Genomic DNA, 20,784 nt, shown 5'->3' on the forward strand with positions numbered 1-20,784 from the left:
ACCAGGAGCCTTCGGGAGAAGCGGCTGGGCGAGAAAAGCACTGAGGTTTTCTTTTTCTGTTCCTTTTTTTCTTTTTTGCCCGAAGGGAGTGCCGCTTCCTGGGCTAGAGGCAAGCACTGGCCTGCAGCAGGGAGCTCGGGGCCCAGAGGACGGCCAAGGTAAGGTCCCTGCTGCCACGGCGGCGCGGGCCTCCCTGGCGGGGTGGGGTGCCAAGGTGTCCAGGTTGCCCACCATCTGGGACAGGGCGGGCAGCTGTGGGTTCCTGGGCTAAGGAGCCCCACACCCCGCCCAAACTGCCACTCCCTTCCCAGATGGATTTTGAAGCACCCCCTTCCAAGCTGGCCTCTGGCTCCCTGGCCAGGGAGAGATATGCTTACTTCTGCTATTCCTGCCTTTAACTCCCCTTCCTGCTGGGCCGTGCCAGTGCCACCAGGACGCCCCTCCAGGAGGCCCCACCGCCTCTGGGACACTCCCCCCATGCGTGCATCCCACAGATATTTATGGAGCATCCGCTGGGTCCCGGGATCCAAGTCACGCCCCTGTGCTGAGCTTGACTTGGCACAGACTCTGACTCTGAAACTCAGCCTCAGGCCGGATTCAGGGGGCTGCCTGGCTGAGAGCACCGTGTTTCCTCACAGACCTCAGACTCCCCTGCAGTGTTAAGGACCTGGTTGGCTCCGGGGACGTCAGGCCCAGTGAGCTCGGGTTTCTAAAGCACTGGGGCCCCACCAAGAAGCAAGGCTCATACAGTGTAGTTTGCTCTTTCCCTGGCATCACACACCAAGGTCGGGGGGTCCTGCTTGGGGTCTTTCCCTGAGCGGTTTTGGTGGGAACCGGGTTCCTGAAGTAGAAGATGAGCTCTGGGCTGCATGGGCCCCGGTGCGCCTGGGACTCGGCCCCACAGAAGCTCATCTAGCTGAGAATAAGGCCTTTGGGCCAAGCAAGGGGTCCTCTCTGCAGCTCAGGAGTGACAAACCTGGGAGCCCTGGTGACCAGGGTGCCTAGTCAAGAGGGGTCGGCACCAGGAGCAAGCTTTCTGGGAGCCCCTGATTTGTGTGGAAAGCTCTGTGCACCTGAGAGTGGCCGCAAGAGGAGAGTATGGTGGCCGCATGGACAGTTCGGTCCCCCAAGGACAGACATTCTTGGTGAGCGGAGCCCCCTGGGATGTACCAGGCACAGAGAAATATGCAGGCAGGTCTGGGGCCTCCGGCCATGGCAAACCCACTCTGTGCATAATTCCCAAGAATGACCAGGAATGCCCCCTGTCCTGGAAGAGCCCATGGGACCAGAGTCAGGATGAACCCAAGTGTCTCCCACTCAATTAATCCCCATACCTGGCTCCAGGAAGAGGAAAATGGGAGTATTTACTAGCCGTGGGGTTACCAGCTTTGGGCGTATTCCCAGCTCCTGGAGAAAGGCCACTCCAAGCCTGGCGGTGCCCCGTGTATGCAGAGCTGAGCAGCAACTGGTGCCCAGGTGGGGACAGAGTGGCAGAGGCTGGGGAGCACCGGACAAACAGCAGGCCAGCAGGGTGGCAGCTGGCCGGCCCAGGAGGGAGCGGAAGGCAGAGGCCAGGAGGAGAGGAAAAGCTCAGGGAGGACTCAGGACGACGGCTTTCTTATACCTACCGCCTTGGTGGGAGGGCCGGGCTGGGCGGAGGCGGAGACGCTGAGAGACCTCATTCCTCACCGAAACGGCCCCAGAGGCGCCTCTGTGCACTGTGTCCTGGGCGCAGAAGGCAGGAAGGACTCATGGGAAGCTGACCTGTGGCTGGAAGTGGAGCCCTTCCTGTAGGATGCATTCCACACCTGAGTGGGAAGGAGACTCGGGCAGTAGGAAGGCTGCTAGCAAACCTCATTAGCAGGCCTTCTGCAGCCTGTCCCTAAAAGAAGTGGAGTAGCCAACAGGTTGGAGTAGAGCATGGAAAATGGAAGCTTCGGAAGAGCTCTCAACTTCCTGAAGCAGGGCTGACCCTCCTGCCCGGGGTGAACAGGCCGACTGGTCCTGGGAAGCTGCCCCTTCCAAGCTCAGCCCGAGGGCCCACTGGGGGCTAAGGTGAGAGGTGTGAGGTGTGGGATAAAGGGGGACTTGGCTTTTCTGGGCAGGGTGTGGGCTCTAGGCAGCACTAGGTGGTGGCCACTGGCACCTTGTTCTGGCTCAGTCGCTTGCAGGCAGGAAAGAGCTATGGCCTGACTACGAAGTACCAAACACCGGTGGCAGGATGGGGGATACTGGGGTGGAGTGCTGGAGCCCTTGCCCCGGGGGAACTTACAGGCTTCAACAGAGCAGTGGAAAGGAAAGCTGAACAGGACAGACTTTCATACCCTGGGGAGAATTAGCATGGAGGCAGGGACCATTCCCTCGCAACTGCAAGGGGCCACATCAGCCCCAGCAAAAGGACACTTAACACTGGTCAGCATTTTCTATAAAACCTCACTCTGACCCACCAGGCAGTGCAGAGACTTTACAGGGGGACAGTGATGACCTTTTTTTTTTACACCTGTGGTTTCTCTGTGGTTAAACTTTCCCCCTCGAAGTGCTGCCTCAGTCAGCAAACACTGGCACCTTTCAGCCTGGCTCTGGTTTGCCTGAGTTTGCCAAGCACTTGGGCCCCGGGCCTCTGGCTAACGGGGTGAAGTCAGGGCTGTGTTCTCTGTCCCGTGGACTCAGTGGGGCCTGGGTCTGTCTGAGCTGGAGCTGCTCCGCACCTGCTCAGGCCAGGCACTCAGGCTGCCCAGGACCTGGGGGCGGCCTCTGCGTGCTCAGAGAAGCAGGCCCAGGAAGCTCAGGTCAGCTGGTTCGTTCGTTGTTCTGGTCTCTGACCCCCGTGCACCCGGAACCCAGCCCACTCACCCCAGGGCAAATAGCAATGAACCAGTCACCTTGCTCAAGGCCCCTGCTGCTTGCCTGTCCACCCAGCCCCTGAGGCTCCTGAGTGCTGCAGCGGTGGCAGCGGGGTTAAAACCGGGAGGACAGGTTCTCTGGTTCAGTCCTGGCATGGGGCCTCCAGCCTCCATTTTCTTTCTTCCGGCTTCGAATGAGGCTCCATATGGAATTGTGCAAGAAGGCACAGAGAGTGCAGGGAGCCGGGGACCAACTGTGCATCCAGAGCACGGTCTCGGGTCAGTGGGGAGGAGCGCAGAGGAGGAAAAGGGCTGCCCCAGAAAGGAGCTAGCCGCCTTGGACTGCTGTAGTACATTCAAGCCAAAGGGAGGCCCAAAGAATGTTTAATGCAGCCTTCATAATTTCATAGAGGGAAACAGAACCCAGAGAAGGTAAGTGGGGTCCTAAGATCACAGAACTAACTGGTGACAGAGTCAGCTTCAGGCCTGGAGGTCCTCGCCTCCCAGTCTAGGTTGCCTTTCCATCAGCAGTATTAGCAAACGCACCCCCAAGCAGGGACAGGTGAGAGCTGCCAGGTAACAGGATGGCTTGAGAGAGGCGGCCTGGCCTAACACAGTAGGAGGACAGGTCCCCTTACTCCTCTGTGCCTCCTGCCCACCCCGAGCCCCTGCATCTCGATGGACCTGGAGCCCCAGCTCAGCCCACGCTTATTCACCAGCGCCCCCCAAGAAGAGGCCCGGCCCACTCCTGGGACCCGCCCACTCTCTGATAAACAGATCCAGCTAATTTGTAAATGGATAGACTCAATTTCTTGTCCCAGGAAGCATTTTACATTTTAAACAGAAGCCTGTTAATGTCTTAAGCCAAAGGAGGGGGTAATGATAGTAGTATCTAGGGATGAAAGAGATTCTGGGGCAGACCCTGAGCGGGAGGAACACAGGAGACCTTTTACCTCAGGTGGTCTTTTCACCAGTTATATACCATGACCCCAGGCAGGAATTTAAACACCCACCATCAGAGGTCAGATCCCAGAAGCAGGTGGCCTGTTGTCTGTCATTTGTCTCCCTGACCCCAGGCACGAGCTGGACAAGAAGTCTTTTATATTCCACTATAGTGGGGTTTGTTGGAAGATGGGGTGTCAGGGGTCAGGCAAGGTGGAGAAAGGTAGAGGTCTCGGACCCTGGGAAAGGGTGGAGCCAGACCCAGGGGCAAGAATGCAAGGCCAGGCAGTTAGCAAGCATATGCAGGGCTTCTGTAGAGGACAGGACGGTCAGACAGGAGGAGGGGCTGCCTCAGATGGTCCATCATCCCAGCAAGAGCCACTGGGGAGGGCGGGGCAGTGCACACCAGGACCCTTTGCCTCAGGGTTCACATGAAGTTCCCACAGGCCCACCCCAGGGCAGTCAAGGTGTGGTCCAGAGATTAAAGAAGGAAAGACCCTGAGAAAGGATGGCAGTAGCTGCCTGCCCCACCCGCTACCCTAGGACCCTTTAAGCAGAGCCCAGCCCAGCCAAGTGGTAGTTAGGTCATGCCTTCTAACCCAGGGCAGACGCAGAAGGTGGAGTTCCACAAGCTCTGCAGCAAGTTCCCATGAGGCCACGTGGCCCAGAGCCTGTGAACTTCGTGCATTTAGAGCTAAGTTGTTCCCCCCAGATGATTGTGGATGGGGCTTGGGCAGCCAACATCATGCTTCCTGAGACTCTTTCCTTCCCTGGACTCTGGCTGGGGCTCTTACCTGGTCTGGCACAAGCCTTCCACTCCCCCAACTCACCTGTCCTTCCTGAAAGTCAGGCCCTGGGCTCCAGGGCGTGGGTGCCAGTCGCAACCCTGCCCTGGCCTTAGACTGGGGGCAGCTGCTGGAGGCTCAGAGCAGAGAGGAAAGGACGATGAAGGGCATCCATTCAGGAAGCTTCCCAGCGGTCAGTTCTGCCAGCAGAAATGCCAGCCAGAGAGCTGAATTGCCAGCAACAGACAGTTGGATGGAACTCTGGAGCCCATTAAGAGCAGGGGCTGCGAAGCGATCATAGTGAGAAGATATTAAAGGAATTCATCATGTCTCTAAAATGAGTGTCCTTAGCACAGAGGTAGCTCCTTCTGTTGCCACCCTCCCCAGCGTAGCTCATGCCCCCATGCACCCGGGAAGGGTGCCACAGCTTGCCCTGCCCCTGCTTTAGCTCCTTGAGCTGGGTAGACAGTGGCTTCTGCATCTGGGTGGCTCACCCCAGGTCACCAGATCCCTTTGGAACTATCAGGCAAGTTCAGCCGCCAGTGTCAGTTTTCATTTAGGGGAGACAGGCCTATATATTCTCATTGGCACAGGAAGCCTAGTACATATATACACTTGAGAAAAAGGCAGAAAGAGGCTGGAGGCTTCTGGGTGTGGTCATTTCCTTCTGCTGAAGTTCAGGGTGGCAGAGGGACACATCTGTCCGGCGGCCAGGCAGGAGAGTCCAGTGGACTTTCCCCGAACACCTAACTGGGCCCAGATGGTGCTGCCAGCTGGAGCTGGGGTTCTCTCTCCAGGATCTGGAGTGGATAGACCTGTTGCGTTGATTTAATAGCAAGTTCTCCTGGAAGAACCCTGGGACTCTGCCCCCATGGCACACTAAACCGGACTCCATTGCTCCCTGTGGCAGCTGTGTGCACGCATGGCGTGGGGGAGGGGAGTTTCCTCCTTGGTCCCTTCAGCAGCTGTGAGGGCCGAGGGCCAAGAACTCTCACCCTGTTTGGGGGTGCTGGTCCTTGGGGCCCCTGTACCCCAGTGCTCTAGACCTCATCATTCCACCACCTTCCCAAAGGAGAGGGGCACCCTCTCCCCCGCTATACACATCAAGAAGCTAAGGCTGAGACACGCTGGAAGTCTAGAAAGGCAGAAGGGCTCCAGTCCTGCAGGAACCCACGGTCTCTGCAGCTAGATTCTACCTCCTTCCTGCCTAAGGACCCCAAGGGCTTAGCAGCCTCAACTTTCTCAATTCACGCTCCCAGAACTTGAGAGGTTCGCACTGCCTCCCAGCCCCAGCAGCAGAGAGATGGATGGTCCCATCAGGGTGAGGGGCACTGGCCCAGGCCACCCCAAGAGCAGGAAGGGACAGGTGTGGGACAGCCCAAAAGAGAGGGGGAGGAAGGGATCTGCTCCAAAGAGTGCCTCTCTCCTAGGGCTGGGGGCTCAGGGTGAGTGGGCATCTACCGCCCTGGAGCCCAGGCCCCAAGGGGCTCCTCCAAGCAGGTAGCAAGCAGGTGTGCAGCCCCACTTCCCCAGCAGTGACTGCATGTGGGCCTGATGGCGCCTGGCCCATTCTGGGTCTGTGAAGGACAGATGGCTTGATTCAGGGACTTCAGGCAGGGTGCTGGCTCATGACTCAGTGAGAGGGTGGTGGAAACTGAGGCCCCCCTCTGCCCCTCATACCCAGGGCCATGTGGGCATCCTCATGCCCTCATCAGAAATGGAGGAGGGATATCCCCACCCCACCTCCCGACTTCTCTGTGTCACATGACATACCCGTCCTGGGTGGCAGGCAGAGTTGGCACAAAGAGGCAAATTACCAGCACCTCCCCCACCAGCTGCTCCCAGGGACCTGACCCCACACGGTCAAGTCATATCAGACAGTCCCTGGCACCGGGAACCTCTGAGCAGGACAGAGTTAAGAGAACGGACTGGGGACAGATACCCTTGGGTTGAAATTCCGGCTCCACCGCTCAAAAGCTATAAGACCCTGAGCTGATTCCTTAACCAGTCTGAGCCTCATCTCTTTCCTCATCTGTAAAATGAGAATAATAACAGTATAGTACTTCTGTCCCAGGGTGGTTGTAAAGACTTGAGTGATGACACATGTAAATAGCTTAGCATGGGGCCTGGCCCACCTGAAGCATTCAGTAATCGGCAGGCATTATTATTACTATTATTAGAGAAGGGCAGTCATCCAGAGAAAGGACGCTGAGGAAGCTTTTCAAGTCACAGAGCAGAAAGGTGCCAGGAAAGGATAATGTGTTTGTGTTTCTAAACCACAAGTTGATCTGTATCTTTCCTCTTTGGCCCTACCCCGGGTTCTCAGCCCTGGCTGTAGGTACTCAGATGTTACAACAGGCCCCAAGAGCCACAGGCTGAGAGCCAGGCAGTGCTTGCCCTGCCCATGTGCCCTCCCTGACAGCCTCCCAGACCAGGCTGGTTGACCAATGCCCCAGAGCTGGCAGAGCTCCGAGCGCCATTGCCCACAGTGAAATGCCACTTCTCAGTGCCCCTGTCCAGCACTCCTGCCCAATTTGTGCAAAGGCAGTGCGTGGACAACGCCCTTGACCAGAAGGCCTATGCCAGCTGCCAAGGCTCTTCAAAGGAGGGTGTGCCTGGTCCCTCTCCCTGCGCTTGGCACGGCAACCTGGGAATAGGCCAGAAGGAGGCATGTGGATGCTGGAGGAGAAGCTGTCTCTAGACTGTCCCTGCCACTTCCTGAACTGTTCTGCCCCCTCCTCCTGGGCAGGGCCGAGTTGGGTGTGGATCAGAAGAAGATGGAGATGGGGGTGGGGGGAGAGTCACACACAGAAATTAATCACTCAGGACCCATTCTGCACATCCCAGCCATTCCAATATGCAGACGGTCATCCAACCCTCTGCAGCCGACCCGCCGTAGACCCACCTGGAAGGGCAGAAATGTGGGGTTGTGATGCACCCAAGAGGCCCCCTACTCTAGTCTGGTATCCACTATGGGAACCTTTTCTCTAGCATATCTGACTGACAGTTATCTGCTTCTTGAATACGTTCAGGGATGGGGGATTCATTACCTCCTCGGTCAGTCTTATTTGGGAGTCCTGTCTCTCTCAAGGCACCAAATGTCATTGCAGCTCTCAAAGGTGAGAGGCCCCCAAGGTACCCTAGACTCTCTCCCTTTGGGGTAAGGAGGGGACTGGGTGTGTAGCCTTTTTGGGATACCCAAGCCTGAATTAAACCAAATTAAATACCAGTTCATTTCTGATAATATTCTAATGTTCACACTTTATTGTAGTGTAACAGTTCAAAAGTACTGCTTGGAGCCGTGGTTTTGGTATATAAGGTATTTGTATCGAAAGGAAATAATTCATGTGTGTCGGTAAAAAATAATTGAGGGTGTTGATTCTAGGTTCAATAAAGTAATGCATTTCATTCTAGCTTTGGTTCTTGGTTCATTTCAAATCCTCAGCAGCCAATTCCCATACCCAACCCCCAACCCAGCACAACCTCCTTCCCATAGCCAGCGCGTCTCCACCTGGCATCACCATGCCTTCCCCGGGAAGCTGAGGACATCAGGGCTTTGGATGCAGCCAGACAGGGTGCAGGCCTGTTTGGGGTAGTGAATTCCCACTGGCCACCTCAGCTCTGTTTGGTGGGAGCCTAGAGTAAACTGTGCATAAGCAATTGAGCCTATAATGCAAATTCTTTATCCATAAATTGCACTGATATGTCTAAAGAATCAGTGAATAAAAACAATACATGGCAATAGTGACCTCAGTACCTAAAGTTTGAGGTGACCAACAATGACAGAAATTCCTCCACTTCCTCCTTCGGGGCAGCCATCTGAGGTCTAGATATACTGAATTTCCATGCCAGACTCCCCTCAGCACTCGGGTGGACACAGCCCTCCCTGGGGACCTGGAAGTCTTCCCACTTCCTTGTTTGGGGAAGAGACAGATGGCCCCTGCCCTCCTCCACAACATATAAACACAGGAGAAACCACCCTCCAATCCAGAAGCAGGGCAAAGGGCAGCCCAGAGTGAGCCACTTGGGACAGCCATCCTAACCCTAGGCCAGGACACTGCTGGGGACAGCTAGGAGATGCTGACTCTGGAACCGTGCCTTATCCTCTGTTTGCGGGTGCAGGGCTCCTGGAAGCTTTCTTTTCCTAGAGGTCCCTTACAATCCTGAGGCCCGAGGGCTCTCAGTACTGATCAGGGTCTGACAAGGGCATTGGAATCTCTTTAAATCCCACTTTTCTGCCTGCACAAGGGGGCTAACCCAAGACAGCCGTAGGGCCTTGTCGCGCGATGGGACAGGACAGGCCAAGGTGGTAGGTTTCAGGATTCCAGCCGGGCTCTCCAGGGTGGGCGGGCGGGACGCGCCGCCCGAGTGTGCGTCGGCAGTGCAAATTAAGGAGCTAATTACACAGAGACGCTCGGCGGACAGTCCAGGTCAGGCCTCTAGGCCGCAGCCCAGGGTCCGAGGGGCCACGTGTACGTCACAGCGGGCGGCTGGGGCCAGCACCGGAAGGCAAAGGGCCGGCGGGAGCCGGAGCCGAGCGGGTAGGGGGAAAGGGTTGAGAAAGGGGGTGCCCCTCGGGCAGGGAGGCTCCTGGCCGCGGCCCCTGCGCCCCTCGGCGGCTTTTCCCGGGCTCTGCGTTCGCAGCGTCCTACCTGAGGCCACACCCCGAAATCAAACTCGCGGCAGGTGAAGCCGGCGCTGCACAAACATGTAAGCGCGGCCTCCCCCCGTCGTTCCCGGCGCCTCCCGGCGGAGGGCGGGCCGGGCTCCCGCGGCCTCTCCCAGAGCTCCGGGCGCTTCCCGCTCGGCAGGTGGGTGCCCCGACCACCGGGGTGCTGCAAGCCCTGCCCGGGTAGGGGCCGGGGCGGGGAACAGGCCTCCCCTCACGCGCGGCTCCCGGTTCTCGGGTGTTAATTCCCCGAAGTGCGGGGCCGCCGGCGCGGGCCGAGGGGAGTCGGCGGCGCCGGCAGCGGACCTCGCTCCGCGTGGGCGCCCGGCCCTCGCGCCCAGGCTGGCGGGGGGCTTCGTCCCAGAGGGCGCCTCACTCGAGCGGCCGAGGCGGGGCCGGTGGCCGCGCTGGGTCGGAGCTAGGAGAGCAGAGTGGCCGGACGCGCTGAGCCCGCTGTCCCCTCGTCCCCGTGCGCCCTGCGGGGAGCCCGCCGCCTCCGCTGCTCGCTCGCACCTGAGAAGGTGGCTCAGCCGGAGGCGGGCGGCCGGGGGTGGGGGGGCGGGTTCCCAATGCTCTGGATTCCGGCCAGTCGCGAAATCCGCGGGGACACTTACTACATCGGCCACAATGAATTTCTGACCTGTTTCCACCCAGGCCTCGGAGGACCGGCCCGCGAAGGTCCCCAGTTCCCTCTCCTCGGTGCCTGAGAACTCTGCCCACTGAAGAGTGAGGAGTCCGGAGAAAGAGGAGGCAGGGAAGGCGGCCCGGAGGTGAGTAGCCCTGAGAGGGTGTCCAGGGGCCTCTCGGGACCTCCGTGAAGGACAGGCCGGGACAGTGGGCGGGCAGGTGGCCCTCCTGGGCTGCCCCGTTCTCGGTACTGTTAGGCAGTGGTCCCTACTAGGTGCCATTTCTCAGTGCTTAGTGGATGTGCCTGGTTACTTCACCCGCCTCGGCCCACTGGAGGCGCGCACGGCTTCAAATGCCCCGCCCTGGCTCCTGGCCTAGCCTCCGCCTGTCCTCCCGTCCGCTGCCGGTCAGGGGCGAGGCAGTGTCACCAAGGCCAGTGCACTAAATTCTTGTTTCGGAAAGAGGCTCCCAAACAGGAAGGGCAGGAGCGGGCCCAGCGTCCGTGCTGAGCAGACCAGGAGGCAGCCCCAGCCAGAGGTGCTGCTGGGCAGATCCCAGCCTGCCGTCAGCTCATTCCCCAGCTGCCCAACCTGCTAAAATCTCTCCAGCTTTGCCCACACCCAGTGAGTGGCATCCACCCCGGGAGGGAGATGCTGCTGGGAGCACCAAGGGCTAAGACATGAGGAGTTCCCAGGGTGTAGTCTGCGTTTTCTGTATCTTGCCCCATTCTGGTACGAGCTCTCCTCAGGCCATATATAGGACAGGGGTAGAGAACACATTTGGAACCAGAAAGAGCTGGGTTCGAATTCTGACATTTTGCCTTTGATTCCTTAAGCAAGTTTCTTTACTTCTCTCCCAACTTTAATGTCCTTATCTATAACATGGGGGTGATCATGCCTTCCTCATAGGGCAGTTGTGAGAAGTCACAATGATAACTGATAAAGGAGAACAGCCCCAGCAGGAGGCTATCTGCCTAGCCTCCAGTTTTGGGAAAGGTTAAGCTCCCCGAGCCCTCCTCTCTGGGAGAACTTTGAGAATGGTCTGGCTGTGTGGCAAGAGATTGTGGAGGACATTAGAGCAAAACAATGGGAATAAAGTAACGGCAGAGGGTCTGTGCAGGGTGGGTAGTAAGGTGGCCCCAGAGAAGGGGCCATTTCTGGAAGGGAATCCCACTTTGGAAGCAGAAACAGCAGCGTGCTCTGGACACATCACACAGCTTCATCTGTCCATAGGTGACCCTGGACACACTGTTACCACCTGTGCAGCCTGGGGCAGAGAGAGAGACTCTGGCTTGAGGCTTCCAGTCCTATCTCTGCCCAGAGTAGTTGTGTGACCTGGGGCAGGTCATTTGACTTCTCTGGGTGCGCTAGGCATGGTGCAAGAGCTTGGAGCTTGGATTTGATTCCCAGCTGCACACTCACCATATCAGACAATTACTTCTCTCTCAACCTCAGTTTCTTCACCTGTAAAATTAAGCTCATAAAACCTACCTCGTAGAGTCGTGACCATTAAATGCAGTAATGAAAAGCGCCTAGTACAGTGTCTGACACATGCGAGGCACTTTATACACGTGTATGTGTAGCTTCCCTTTCTCAGCTCCTCCTTCCTCTCCCCAGTCACTTGCCATTCTTAAAACGCACCCAGTAAAACAGGTTTGACCCATGTCACTGCAGTATTGTGAACTTGGAGTGAGGAGGGGAACAATATAGTGATACAGAAGGTTAAGGGCTGTGAAAACATAATCTTTTTGTGACTAGGGGACTTAATCCTGTGACTTGGGGACTCTGGAGATTCTTTCTGGCTAGGCACTGAGGGCTCTGTGATGAGGTCTCGAGCCTCTATATGTGGAAGCTGTTGAAAATCTGGGGTAGGCTTCCCTGGTGGCGCAGTGGTTGGGAGTCCACCTGCCGATGCAGGGTACGCGGGTTCGTGCCCCGGTCCGGGAAGATCCCACATGCCGCGGAGCGGCTGGGCCCGTGAGCCATGGCCGCTGAGCCTGCGCGTCCAGAGCCTCTGCTCTGCAATGGGAGAGGCCACAACAGTGAGAGGCCCGCGTACCGCAAAAGAAAAGAAAAAAAAAAAGAAAATCTGGGGTAGTGAAGAGGTGGCTGGCCTGCAGCTCTCCCAGTCTTCACTCCTCCCTTGGAGATTATGCCATGCCCAGGAAACCCCAGTGCTGCGGACTGGGGAAGCGGTTAGGATTCCAAGTACAGTGAACAGAGGTCAGAGGGCTGCTCTGGCTTGAGCCGCTGCCGGGCGGCGGCAGCACAGCACTTGCAGGCTGGAGCTGGGCCCAAAAGGCAGGCCTGAGTCAACATTGACCTTCCCTGGCTGGCCAGCCTAGCTCTTCGGCCTCTCATTCAGCTGGAGTGTTGACACAAGTGATTGAACGAGACTTATTATCATATTCTTTTCAACAACAGCCCCATTATCTTTCCCCTGGGGATTCACTGGGACCTGTAGTGTGGGAATGACAACAAGGGTGGGGAGCCCGGACATTTTGGCGTGTTCTGTGCACAGTGCCCCCGGCCCTGCACACTCAGCTTCTCTCTGGGCCACTCGAGTGCGTCAGAAGGACCTCAGGGTACTGCTCTACATCCCGGGGATGCTCCACACTTCCACACAGCGGCCCTGGGAAGGTCTTAAATAGTGCCTGTGGGCAGTGGCAGTAAGGGCCACAGCCTGGGTCTAGGCCCCATCCACCCTACAGGGGACAACTGGGCAGAAGAGCAAATGAAATTCTCTTCAGGCCCTTCCCCTGGTATATTTCTAGGGGACAGGAAGAGTGCTGGGGTGCCACCTCTCATGTCACGTGAAGAGGGCAGATGGCAGGCCTGGACCCCTGGTGGAAGCTGAGGGAGGACAGAGCTCAGCCCCACATGAAGGATGAGCTGTGAGGGGACAGAGAGACAGAGGGCAGGGGCCTCCGAAAGGGGGAGGAGCCCCCCATCACTGAATTCATTGGAGCAAGGTGAGAAGGGCGTGGACCAGCTCCTGTCGGGAATGCCACCGAGGGATTGAAAATTGGGCAGGGGCGAAGGGGAGGCCATACCCCATCAGTAAGTCCCACAGGTGGGTGGTGCAGGTCAGGATGGGGTCTGGCAACATCTATTTGGAAAAGCCAGCTAAACTGCACGAGAGCAAGGATTTTGTTTTGTTCACCATGGTCCCCAGAGCCTGGAGCAGAGCAGATGCACAGCAAATTATTTTATCAAATAAGTGAATGAATAATATAATTTCATATTTAAACTAACTCCAGAAACTAAAATTTGAGAAAGATCTTCCTGGCTGATGAGAATATTCCAATGAAAGACTGGCTTCTGTCCAGGATATTCTCAACCAGGGGCCTTCGAGGCACATTCCTTTTCACGGAAAGGTGTGGGATGTCAGTTCCCAAAGGGCGTTATGAAGAGGTTGGGCAGCAGACCTCGGGGTGGAAGGGCCCAGCTCTGGAGGTGGCAGGGTCCTCCATCAGCCCCTCTGTGACTGGATGGTGGCAGTAGTGGGGGTACCTTTGTAAGTGCTCTAGGACTCAGGGGCTTACCTCTATCTCGATGTCACAGAGCGTCTTGCGTGGGTCTGAGAATGACAGGCTGGGGTGGTGGAAGGTGACAGCTAACTGCAGCCTTGTTCACATCTGGATCAGACTAACAGGGGTCTTCCCCTTCTTTGCTGCTCCACTTGGGCCAATCACTTAATCTCTCTGAACAAGGGTTTTCTCATCTGCATAATGGGTACAGTCATAGGCCCACCTCCCCGGCTTGCAGCGAGGATTCTGTGCGTGAAATGCTCAGCCCAGAGCCTGGTGCTTATACTAGGCACTCCCTGAGTGACAATTACAAAAAATACCCAAAACAGCCCCTCCAACTAGGACAGATGCTGTTTCTTTCCTCACTGTACCTGGAGACGCTGGCAGAAGTGAATAAGTCCATGCCCCTGTTGGCCCCGGAAACGCTGAGGCTTAGAAAGGAAGAGTGGGCCAGGATCACAAGCGGAACTCAGGAACGCCGCGCCCCAGGTCCACGCTGAGCCCGCACTCAGCCCTGACAAGCCGACGGTGCCTCCCTCAAGGGGGGCATAGGCATGCACCCCACTCTCACTCTCTGGCCCTCATAGGGAGCAGGGCCCCAGGTGCAGCTGCCTTCTCTCTTCCCACTCGTCTGGAAATGGAGGGGAATCCCACCAGCCTCATCCTAACAGACAGTTTACATCCCAGAACTCACACAGCCGACCAAATCCTCCTCCCCTCAGAGTGGCTGCAAGCTCCTTCAGACTTGCTGTCTGGAAACCACCTTCCCAGCCTGTAGGGCGTTCTTGTGAATCCCTTCAGTGGGCCGAGTGTCCTTTCCTTGAAAGGAATTCGATGTGTGGGAACAGCCAAAACTCACTGGAAGCCGGATCTAGGCGGCAAGGCAACCTCGTTGGACACCAGCTCTTCTGGTGAAAAGCAGAGGCCACAGGTTAGGAAAACACTTGATGCTGGCCCAAGATGGGCCCCAAAGTTGATTCCCAGGAGGACTTCTGAAAGTCCTGGAGCACATCTATAACAGGCGGTTTCACTTCCAAGGGTCTGCCTCAAATGGCAGTGCTCACTGGAAAGTCTGTGCTCTGGTTTGAGGTTTAAGTGCAGACTCATTTCTCCATGGTTCTGGCTGGGGAACCAACAGCTTGGTGGCCCTGGAGCCCCAGGCCCTGGCGGACGGATGTCTCCTCCCCAAGAGGAAAAGCAGTTTGAGGGGGTGACCCACCCAGCACAGCTATCTGCTGTCCCTGTTGTACACCCTGGACCAGCTGAGCCACAGTGCCTGGTCTGGGGGCCCTCACCACCCAGACCCCATGGTACGGTGGGACACTAGCACAGGCCTGCCGGTTGCCTGACTTGAGGCTGAGACCCTACTGAGGGGACGTGGACCTGTGCTGGAGAAAATACCCTCCTGCTGTTTCTGCGGCTCTTTCCATGTGTGCCAGGCCCTGACATCACAGCTGCCAAGGCGAGCTCCTTAGAACACCCCACCACCACCACTGCAGGGCAAAAAAAAACAGACAGACAAGCCCTGGTTCCAAACAAAGTAAGGGTCAGACTGCAAGTCAAGACAGCGCCAGTCTCCCTTGGCCTCTGACTCACAGATCAGCCCAGGAAAGAACCTAGTAATCTTGATTGAGGGAGCTGGCCCGGGCCCATCCCCTTCTACACAGACTGCCCAGCCCCCTTCCTGTTCACAGAGACCCCTGGGAAGGAGATTAACAATAGCCCGAGTCCCTCTGAGTGGGCATGGTGGACGGAGCAGGGCTTTGGAACCAGATCTGGGTTTAAACACCAACTCGGTCATTTCCTGGTTCTGTGACCCTGGGTAAGTTATTCAGCCTCCCTGAGCCTCATCTGGATTTGTGGATAATAATAATAGCTCCTACCTCCCAGGCTTGTTGTGAGGATTAAATTAGTTGGTGCTTGGAAAGGGCCTAGCAGGTAGCATGTAGCTCAAGAAAAGTTACTTCCCTTTCTCTCTGGAGTCTCCTGCTCCTCTGATATGATAGTCCCACCCCTCAGTGACCCCAGGCCTGTGGCTCCCTGAACTCTCCCACCACCTCCACCCTCAGTTTTACTGGGTGTGACAGCATTTCCTCCAGAAGCCTCTGCCAGGAACTGACCTGCCCCATCTGCCAGGCTCTGGCTGGAGGAAGCAGCCTCAGCAGGAGCTGGGCCGCGGGGTGGGGGTGGGGGGGTGGGGGTGGGGGGGGCTTTCTTCTAAAGCTGGTTGGGGCAGGGCTCTCCCCTCCCCTCCCCTCCCCTCCCCTCTCCTCCCCAGTGATGGGCATCCTTCTCTGGTCCAGTCATGGGCCAGCCTGCTGGCTGGAAGGTGATGTCCTCGGCCATTCTCAGAAGAGGAATGTTCAAAGCATTCCTGGGTCGTAAAGGTGCATCCCAGCCTGAGAAAGACTCCTCAGCACCTCCCCCCACGGCACTGGAGGGACTCGGGAAGCAGAGGTCCCCCTGAGCCAGAGCTGGCGCCCTGCCTCTGCCCATTTCTACTTCAGTGGCCAAGGCCCACATCATTTCTGTCAGGCTAGGCAGAAGGAAAGGCAGGGACTGGCTCTCTGAAGGAACAGCATCCTCCTTCCTCCTCCAGAGTACCTTCTTTAGGGAAAGCTCTTTCACTAGGTGAGTGGAGTGTGGATGCAAAGAGGTGGTGCTTCTCGGATGGCAGTTTTAAAGGCGGGCATGGCCTGATGTGATTTAACCTCACGGCTGACTCAGCACCCCCTCTCCCTCAGCCCCGAGGTCCTTGGGCTTGTCAGAAGGCGGGAAACTGGGTGAAAGATGGAGACCTAGGAATGGCAAGTGAGGGCCCCTCTCTGGGCATTCGTGTGTATGTCCAGGACATGGAGCTGGAGAGATGCAGGGATGCTTGGGTCTCAGGTGATTGACACCCAGTGACCTGGCAACATCGGATACTTAAGCGGGTGAGTATCTCTTAGGAAACTCAGTGCTCGTGGATCACTCTTCTCTTTCTTTAAAAATATTTTGTTTTCTTTAGAAAGGCAGCCCATCATCTTTAAGGAATGTTCAGAAGAGTAGAAAGATGGGGTAGGAGGAAGTCACCTGGAACCCCACCAGTCAGACACAACAACAATGAATACTTTGCTGTATTTCCTTCAAATATTCATTATATTCATACTGCATTTACAAATTAGTCTAGGTGAAATCTTTAGAAAGAATTTCCTACTCCTAACCTAGGCCTGCTTTGGACAGAGAAAACCTTGATAGTTTAATTTGTCCTCGGGACCCATGGGTGTGGATGGGTTTGGGCCCCAGCAGGTCAGGGGCTCCAGGAAAGCCCATCAAATTCGGGCTCACCATAGTCACTCACACCAGACCTGGGGCAGGGGATGGCCAGACCAGGGGTTACCCTCTCTCCTGCCCCCCACCATCACTCCCACCAGCTTTATTATTTTTACCTTTCACATTTAGCTCCAGTTAGTTTGGGGATAGGATATGAATTCATTTTTCCAGACTCCTTTTTTTTTTCATATGGATATCTAATGGCTTCACCTACATTTATGGAAAAGATCATCTGTTCCCTACCATACTGCAGTGTCACCTTGTCATAAATTAAGTGACCTTACGCGAGTGGGTCTATTTCTAGATTCTCTCTTCTGTTCCACTGGCCTACTCATCAGTCTTTGTGCCAATTTCACACTGTATTAATTGTGGTGGCTTTATAATAAATCTTGGTATCTAGTAGTGTAACCCTCCAACTTTGTTCTTCAAGATTGATTTGACTCTTCCTGATTCTTTATGTTTCTCTGTACATTTTAGAATCAGTTTGTCAATTTCTACCAAAAGACGTATGCTGGGATTTTGATTGCAATAACTCTGTAGGTTAATTGGGGAATAATTGATATCTTTATAATATTGAGGCTTCCAATCTATGAACATTCTTTATCATCTTTAACGTTTGATATTTTTCAACGTAGAGACCTTGCGCATCTTTGATTAGATTTATTCCTAGGTATCTGATATTTTTCATGTAAAGTGGGAAAGGGTGTCTGAGGGGTTTTTCCCTAATAACACTTCTGACAGCAAATGAGAGGGTTTTTCTCCTCCTGAGATCATTTATCCAATTCTCTGACACCAACCGGGTGTTCAACAATTCAGTTTGATTCTGACACTAACTAACTGGATTAGCACAGACTCCTCAGGCTCAGCCCCACAAACTGCCCCCCACTTGGGACTCAGGTTCCAAGGCCCCGGTCCCCGTACCTCTGACCAGCTGGCTAATAATTGAGGTTCCCACGACCCCCTCCTCACATCTGATAATTTGCTAGGACGGCTGGTGGAAGTCAGGAAGGCACTTGACTGTTACCAGTTCATTAAGATGCAACTTAGGAACAGCCACATGGAAGAGATGCATAACGCCTAGGGCAGGGTATGGGGGAAGGGTGCAGAGCTTCCATGCCCTCCCCAGACGCGTCGCCCTCTCAGGACCCTGAGGCGTGCACCAGCCCTGAATCCTATCTCTGAGGGGTTTTTATGGAGGTTTCATTAAGTAGGCACAATTGATTAAATCATTGGTTATTGATGATTAACTCAATCTCCAGCCCCTCTTCCCTCCCCAGAGGTGGGAATGGGGAGGCTGAAAGTTCCGACACTCTTGTCACTCTGGGGATTCCAAGAGGTTTAAGAGCTCTGTGCCAGGAATAGGGGGCAGGGTGTGGGGTGTACAAAGACCAAACGTCTATTTCCCATTGTACCACAACATCTTTTTTTAAATTTCATTTTCTATTTGTTTGTTGCTGGTATGCAAGAATACAATTTTTTTTATATTGACCTTGAATTGGGGACTTCTAAAATTCACATTTAATCCCAGAAGTTTGTATGTAGATTTTTCTATGTACACAGTCATATTGTCCCAGGCAGTGTTGGCCTCACCATGGTTTTGGGCGTCCTGGCAGCCTCCCTTTAGGTGTGGATTTCCCGCTAGCTAAGTGGCTGGCTCTGATTTCTAAATCTCTACTCCCCCTCCCCCAAAGGCTGAGCTCAGTTCATTGCTTCTGTCAGCTCCCTACCTCCCCTGTAACCCCTGGATCCTAGGACTCTGCACTGTCCTTCTTTCTCCTCAGGCCCTTCCTGCTGCCTGTGGGAAGAACTTATTCTGGAATTGCTGTTAGGGTGGACTCAGGAGGGGCATCCCAGAGTCATGTAGACCATTTGCTAAAGATGCTTTGCAGGAACTTCCCTGGCAGTCCAATGGTTAAGATTCCATGCTTCCACTGCAGGGGGCGAGGGTTCCACTGATCCCTGGTCGGGGAACTAAGATCCCGCATGCTGCGGTACAGCCAAAAACAAAAAAACGAAAAAAAAACAAAAACAAAAAAGATGCTTTCCCCGTGCATTCCTGCAGCAAACGCTGGGCCTTTGGGTGCGGCTGGGGAGTTGGGGCCAGGGATGTTCTGGTGGGGAGAGAGGGAAGTATTAGCCACCTGTTTTGCAACTCTAGGCTGTGTCCCTACACCTCCAGAAGGGTTTACAGAGTGGGGAGGAGAGTGAAACCATCAGCTGAGCTAATCCAGAGATAGAGGGTCTGTCAGGACAGAATTGCAGAACTGAGACTCTTCTGTAGCCAAAGACTACAGGGAGGAGGTCAGGCTTTACCAAGCCATGAAGAGTCTATGTCGTGGAGCGGTGACGAGGGCCCCAGAACAAGAAATCAGGCATGACCACTGCCAGGTGACTCCGAGAGGACAGGAGTTGGGCATCACTCCCAGGCTTGGATCTGCTCATGTTCTGATGTCTGCAGGGACCTGAGCTGAGAGACAGGATGCACGGAGAGGTAACATAGCAAGAGAAACAGCCCCTTTTTCCTGGGAATTCGCTCACTTAACACTCCCTAAACTCTGTGCATTATTTTTTATTAACCCCATTCTATAGATGAAGAACACTGAGGCTCAAATCATTAAGGTAGCTCGCTCAAAGTCTCCCCAAATTAGTGGAAGACTCCCTGCAACTCACCTGTAACTCAAACAGTTATATTTCATTCCAAAGTCCTTGGTCCTTGGGGCTCCTGCACATGTGGCTTTGCCTGGTGGGAATGTTTGGTAGATTTCCTGAACCTCAAGGTCCCCAAAAGTGGCTGCCATTCCAAGAGGTATGACATGGATTCAGATTGATTCATGCTTGGTGGATGCCTAGTGGAGAGACTTGGCTGTTTGAGCCCCCTGCCTTCCCGAGTGGCACCAGCCGCCTCCCAGATCTGTGACCTGCTCCAGAACCTGTGAATGTGACCAGGAAAATTCTCCCTCTGGAGCAGGAAAAAAAAGAGAGTGCCATGGCACAGATCTATCCAGTTCTGTAGATAGATGAATGATCCAAGCATTCAATTCAAGAAACACACATGTCTTGTTGAAACAAACCTAGAAGTGACTTTTCCAGCTGACACAAGAGCCCACTGAGTGTCCTTAGCACCCATCGCCCCACACAAATGCACTGAGCTATTCTGAGCCACTTCAAATACAATAGCATTCTAGTGGGTACCCCCAACCCTGTCTTCCATGTGGTCCCAGCCCAGGGCTCCCTGAAGGTGAGGCCAGAGCAGCACTTTAAGAGTCACTTTGCCTCCTGGGTCTCCAGTCTCCCTCTCTCAGATCTGCATGCTGGTGTCACTCAGAGCTGTTGTTAGAGCTTAATAGGGCCTAAGGCAAACCCAAACCAGCAAGGCAAGGGATGGAGATTTGACTGCAGGTGATGTTTTGTACAATCAGAGTTCTGAGACCAGAGAGAAGGGGACCCAGAGGGAGGTGGGCTCTCTCTTCCTGGAGAGCTTTTCCCCTAAGATAGCTGCCCTCACCCACCCCAGCAGTGCCCTTAGTTCAGGGCCTTTCCAGAATTAGGGCCGAGCACCTGGGGACCATAAGGGCCCTTTTAGTTTGGTCCCTGATGGGGCACCATGTCTCTGAATCCGCAGCTTGACTTTTTATGAAGTTGTATGTCACATTAGCAGTTTTTGGTTTTGAACCATCCTGGGACAAACCCGAGTTGACTGTGTTATAAAAGAAACAAACAAACAAACAAAAAAAAACCCTTTAACGAAAAATTGGATTCAATTTGCTAATTGTGTTTAGGATTTTCATTTACGTTCAGAATTGAAATTGGTTCAAATTTTCCTTTCCTTTTACTATTTTTCTAAATTTATTTATTTTTGGCTGCGTTGGGTCTTCGTTGCTGTGCGCGGGCTTTCTCTAGTTGCGGCAAGCGGGGGCTACTCTGTTGCAGTGCGCGGGCTTCTCATTGCAGCGGCTTCTCTTGTTGCAGAGCACGGGCTCTAGGTGCGCAGGCTTCAGTAGTTGTTGCTCGCGGACTCTAGAGCGCAGGCTCAGTAGCTGTGGCGCACGGGCTTAGTTGCTCCGCGGCATGTGGGAT

At 54.9% G+C, this 20,784-nt stretch overlaps 1 protein-coding gene across 10 annotated transcripts in view; it reads left to right on the forward strand.

Moving 5' to 3' along the window:
• The window catches only part of PAK6 (p21 (RAC1) activated kinase 6), a 35,100-nt gene that overhangs the window by 1,369 nt on the left and 12,947 nt on the right, over window positions 1-20,784 (forward strand). For 2 of the 10 annotated variants that reach the window (XM_067742777.1, XM_067742795.1), the window contains exons 2-3: window positions 86-158; window positions 9,894-10,009. The gene's annotated coding sequence lies outside the window, so the exon portion shown is untranslated. The other 8 variants (XM_067742786.1, XM_067742846.1, XM_067742837.1 and 5 more) reach the window with 7 other exon arrangements.

The sequence above is a fragment of the Pseudorca crassidens genome, chromosome 1, assembly GCF_039906515.1.
Source record: "Pseudorca crassidens isolate mPseCra1 chromosome 1, mPseCra1.hap1, whole genome shotgun sequence".
NCBI lineage: Eukaryota > Metazoa > Chordata > Mammalia > Artiodactyla > Delphinidae > Pseudorca > Pseudorca crassidens.